Here is a 6,338-nt window from a genome sequence, read left to right as displayed (position 1 = left end):
ATTAGGATACTAATTTATTTAATTATAACCCTACTAGGACTCTAATTAAATAATCATTATCTAATAGTTTTAGGATTTAATCACACTTCGAATCCTGATTGCTTCAGGATTCCCGCACAAGCAATGCACGAGCACCGTACACCCGCGCAAGCCTTGCGGCCCACGCTAGGCGCACAGCGCTCGGCCCATTGCTGCGCTCTGCGCGCGCGCGCCCAAGGCCTTGGCTGGGCCTGGCCTTGCGCTGGGCCTGGTCGAGGCTTGGCGTGCGCTGGTGTGCGTTGGCTCGCTGGGCGACGGCCTGGCTTCGTGCTGGGTCTTCGTTTAGCGGGCCTCGTCCGATGCTAATTCGTACGATACGCTTCCGATTAAATTCCCGATTCCGGAAATTTCCGATACGAACAATATTTAATATTTCCGATTCCGGAATCAATTTTCGTTTCGAACAAATATTTAATATTTCCGTTTCCGGAATTATTTTCCGATTCCGATAATATTTCCGATTCTGACAATATTTCCGTTTCCGGCAATATTTCCGATTCTGACAATATTTCCATTTCCGATAATATTTTCCGATACGTACCATGTTTCCGTTTCCGGCAACATCTACGACTTGGATAATATTTATATTTCCGATACGATCCATATTTCCGTTTCCGGCAATATCATCGTTTCCGGAGTATTCATTTCTTGCCTGTGACGATCTCAGCTCCTACTGAAACCAAGATCCGTCGATTCCGAATATCCATAGATGGAGTATCTAATGCCATTAAATACTTGATCCGTTTACGTACTATTTGTGTGACCCTACGGGTTCAGTCAAGAGTAAGCTGTGGATTAATATCATTAATTCCACTTGAACTGAAGCGGCCTCTAGCTAGGCATTTAGCTCACTTGATCTCACTGAATTATTAACTTGTTAATTAATACTGAACCGCATTTATTAGACTTAACATAGAATGCATACTTGGACCAAGGGCATTATTTCCTTCATAAAGTACCAAAATTGTTTTTCAATTCAAATATGGTCTGCGTACCATCAAATAGTTGTAATTAGTTTAATTATAGCTTATCCTATTTGAAGAAAATGGTGCCTCCCAAGGAGATTTTCGAGACGGACTTTGAAGTTAAAGCTTCAAGATGAAGTCGGGCCATACTAGATCACATTTATCTTATACATGTTTTAAGTTATTTATTGCTTTTAAATATGTCTTAAAATGCATGAGATCAAAAGCTTGATTATGTTGCATGATTAAGGATTTTAGTTCACTTAAAATCTAACCAACATAGTAAGAGCCTTAAGTTCCAAACTGAAAAAATTGAGTTAAAAGGTGCCATGCCAAAATATACACTTTCTTGGATATCCTTTACATCAATCTAGTAATAGTTTTCGCTCAGCGAGGTGTTACTTATTGGTCCTAAAGGGGCAAGGTACACAAATAATTGTGAGTACATGTTAGTTTTGGTGAAACTCAACGATATAAGTAAGGAGTCCTTTTATGTCGTGGCAAAATCGATAGGTTTACCTAATAAGTTCTTAGACGTACCTATCAACCAAGAATAGTTTCTAGACTATTAGCAAAAGGCTTTTGCTTACCTAAGATGTTTTAGGATTGAGTCGACAAACTGTGCTTAATTCTTCAATGATTTTAGGGTCTTGGAATCATTTTATTCACACCTGCCGGAACAATAAATTCGAATAAAATGCTAATAACTTGTTTAAATTGCATGATTGCTTTAATTTTCAAGTTATTATTCATGATAAATGTTTAGACTTTGCATGCTTCAATGTATGTTTTAATTATTGTTTATAATTAAATATCTTGCACTGCAATAAATCCTTTTAGAAAGGTAACAGTAAATTTCCTCGATTGGTAGTGAATCCAAGAACGATTCACGGAAATGAGAGAAAATGAGCAATTTAAAATGTACGTTTCTTTTCGCGACTATTATGATTGTTTTCGAATATCAAAATCGAATGGCAAACCAATTGGTGCTTGTGAATTCAAAATACAATGTAGTTTTGAGATCATAAAGCATTGAGTTTAAACGCTCAGCTTTACCAATGGTTAACAACCTAAAATCTTTTTTCCATTTAATTCTCGAATGAGTCTAGTCCCTAGACATTCGAATAGATCGATGCTTAGAGAACTTTAGAAGCTTCTGGTAAGATCATCTAGTTGAAACAAAAATTCAACATAAATTAAAATGGTAAAGAACCTTGTTGGTGACATTGGACATGTCTAACAAAGTATAAAAGTCAACACTAAAGAATTCAATTCTTAAGACTATAAGAAAGGGTACAAGAAATAGGAAAACAAAGGAACAAATGAAAGGAATTTACAATTCCGTTTCTACCTAAAAGTTAATGTTTAAAGAAAAGTGACCTAGCAATCAAACTTCCTTGGTATCATATACTCCTTGAGGTTCTTACTTCGGTAATAACTCAAACAATGGAAGCTAGGCTACACTAATGACCTACAAGTGGGAAATGAAGCATGGCAATGCTACATTAGTTGTAGGGTCATCTAGTTTGTTTTAAAGCTGGAACTAAATCGCTATTTTTTTCCATAATCAGCATACCTAAATTTCTGCTTCAAACACAGAAAGACTCACATTCAGAAGAACAAAAACAATTCTTGTTTGTTTGTTTGTTTGAATGAAATGGTCATTTACGGGTTGAGTCAATTTGCTTCATTAAAACAAACAACTCTTTAACAATAAAAACTTTACTAGGTTCAAATCAAACCCTTGATTTGAGTTCCATTAATCTTTGGCATTGTTGCTTAGACCATATCAACAAGTTAACATTCACAAACTCTATTTTAATGGACTTTTGAAAGTTGGTTGATTTCTAGATCAACTTAAGACAAGCTAGTCTTGTTGAAAGTAACAAAGAATATGAACTATTGTTAGAACGCCTAGACGATAGAGTTCAAAGCTAAAGAAAGGTTTTATGACTTTATTATTTCACATGGATTTGAGTGAATATAGGTTTATTTACTCAAATGTGATATAAGTTGAATCTGTTTGGCTAGTTCAAAGATTCAGAAGTATAAAATCCACTTGGCAAGAAATCATAAAGATCTAGGTTAGATCATGTTGATGATTACTTGGGACCAAATATGATCATCAATGATTGTGTGTTGTAATTTCACAATCTAGCTCCATAAGATATGGCATATCTACGTTGGAATAATCGAAGTCAATTAGTACTTGATTCGATCAATGATGAATCATAAAGACTTTTCCTATAATTTCTAAAACAAAATGCTCAACTACCACCAAACTAAACCAAATTCGTCAAAGCTATTGAAAAGTAATTTCAGAATAACTTTTAATAAAATATATCTAAAGAGTTCCTAAACTCACTGGGAGCTTAGTGTTTGTTGTTTAACAAACTAAGGCCCCAAGTATAGATATATGTTTCATTGTGATTTATTCAAATGAGACACAAGGGTATTGTTTCTACCACGAATTTTTGAGAACATAATGTTTGTTTGCTCGAAATGATGTCCTTCTGGAGATTCGTTTCCAAAATGACAAGTGGGAGAAAATAGACCTCGAAAGTCTTCGAGGCGAACAACAAACATAAACGGACATTCCGGAGGCTTTTCGAAGTGCTTCAGAAAACCCGAACTTATTCTTTAAGGACTTTAGAAGTGGCTTTAAAGAATAGACTTCTCTTAGAAGACTTTACAAGTGCTTCAAGGAGAACAGAATATTCAAAGGACTTTCAAGTGGCTATTGATATTCTGTTGTTTGATGTTCTATACCCAAGTAGGCATAGAGTTCAAATCACTGAAACTATGAGATTCTTCTATAGTGAAGAAACATGGAGTTCAGGTCACTGAAACTATGCAATTCTTCTATTAGATAGTGAAGAAACCTACAACTTACAGTCAAACTATTATCATGTAGATTAATGAGTTTGTGACCTGTAAGAAAGCTATGACGAAACCCAGATTCCCTAAAATGGTTAGAGACCATATATAGACTCAAATGTTTTAAATGGTTAGAGGCCATAAAACATACTCAATGTTTTGATGACAAAATTGAAATTTTGTTGATTTGCAAGAATAGTTTCACACCTATTGGTTGCAAGGATAAAAACCATCAAACCTGAAATTGTGTTCACACACTAAGCTAGATTAGTTGCTAAAGGTTACAAGCAAATTCACGGCGTGGATTGTGTTGAAACCTCATGCATAATCATAATGCTCAAGTCTATAAATCAAGCAATGATTGCATATTGGTACATACGGCAATTGGATGACAAAACAAATTCCTCAATAAAATGTTGGAATAAACTATGTACAGGGTATGTCATAGGATTTGTGGATCCAAATAAATGCTTGAAAAGGAATGCTAGCTTATGAAATCTAAGTACAGATTTAAGCAAGCAATTGGGAATTGGAACTGTATTTTAGTGAAACTAATAAGTATTTTAGTTTCATAAAATGTACATGATTCTTATAGATATATAAGAAGTTTAGTGGGAGTACATAATAACTTAATTGGTCCTATGTGTATCACACACATATCTCTCTATTGTGAAATAACATTCAAATGCTAATAAGTTAGGTTTGAAATTATTCATCAATAATGGACCAAGGCGAAACTTAGTACATACTGGGTATTAAGATCTATTTACAAAGATCTTATGATATTGTTTAGTAATGGCATTTACTAAATCAAACACGAAAGACTCCATTGGAGATATTCGATCCATATGAATAAATCTAAGCAATGAATGTTTGAACTATGTATAAGCATTTACTAAGTTAAACATCAAAGAATCTAATGAGATTCTTCACCTATATTATATGTCAAAGAATTTAGTTGGATTCAGTATCTACTGAAACTGAATGAGCTAAAGTTACATGAATAGAATTCAATTGCGAATTATTATGCAAAAGAATTTATCATGTATATAATATAATATGAGGATCGCCAAAAACGTATCGTATGACTTTAGGCATGACGAACATATACCAATCTCTATTTATCTAAGTGAAGATCAACTAGATTGAGATCAAGAATACTTATGGTACTTAAAAGGTACATAGGAATAGTTCTTGATTCAAGGAAATAAAGATGTGCTAAATATTTATGCTACACGCATAAACACTGGCAAAGGATCAAGAAAGACCCTATGGAGTTAACCATTGACAAAGACGAGCTATAGAGCATCGTGTTTTGAAATGGCAACATGGATTGGAGACCATGAGTTGTTGCGTGGGAAATTAAATTTCTAAGTTCTAAGATATAGTTGGAAAGTCTTCCCCATATCTGTGAACTGCTTGGATAAGTAAATCCAAACAAAGCATCACTAGAAACCTATACAGTTGAAGTAAAAGTACTTATTACCTAAGAAGCAATAAAACAAAGTTGTTTATATTAATGAGTTCTTCATTGAACTTGGGTGGATCACATGTTTGCTAACTTGATGGTTCTTCATTGCAAAATGCGTAGAACCACTATCGAAGTAAGAAAGACTAGATCACATAATAAACAAACTCAAAAGATCTTATCATCATATCTCGAAAAACATTCGATGAAAAGGATATTAAGATTGGCAAAGCATGATAACTAAACCTATGCAACAAGTGAGAAGCAACACTCACATTGTAGCACTGGAAATCAAGCATAGCTTTGAATTCCATGAAATGTTTTAAAGATGGGTTAGAGGCCCATGGTTGTAAAACGTTGGGGTTGAACATTTATCATATATGAAATGTATTTTCATATTCCATTTAATCTTGGTTTAGTATTAAATGACGAGTCCCTTCAAATTTGACGATATATTCAAGATAGACTGTCAGGACCAGTCCTGTGACTAAGAAATGTCTATCAAGTGAACTTGAATATCAAAGGTTGAAAATGGTCCCTAGTCGGAGTTTTCTATAAAATTGGACGCATAGAAAACGTTAGACGATTAGAATGCAAGATGACTAGTGGTTCTGTTTCTTGAACTATGTGGACATGGCAATGTCGTAATCATTTGCATAGATACTTACTTTGGGAAGACTAATATCGGACAAGACCTATGAAACTTTACTGTAAGAGATGAAAATCTGTCATAAGTAAATTTCATTAAAATTATTAGACACTAAATCCTCAATACCTTGAGATTACTTGTTTGAGAACTGGTTGCTTTGACGTTGACCAACCGTCGCACCGTAAAAGGAGGCTATAAAGGCAACGCACAGGTAATCACCTATCAAACGAAGTCTAATCTCAAGATCGCAAGATTGGGATTGTCCTCCCATAAATCAGGATGAGATGCTTAAAAGTTGTACAAGGCCACTCGGAGAGCTAGAAACTGTGAAATGCATGGC

The sequence above is a fragment of the Spinacia oleracea genome, chromosome 3 (assembly GCF_020520425.1).
Source record: "Spinacia oleracea cultivar Varoflay chromosome 3, BTI_SOV_V1, whole genome shotgun sequence".
Taxonomy (NCBI): domain Eukaryota; kingdom Viridiplantae; phylum Streptophyta; class Magnoliopsida; order Caryophyllales; family Amaranthaceae; genus Spinacia; species Spinacia oleracea.
Note: the sequence above shows the minus strand (reverse complement) of the source record.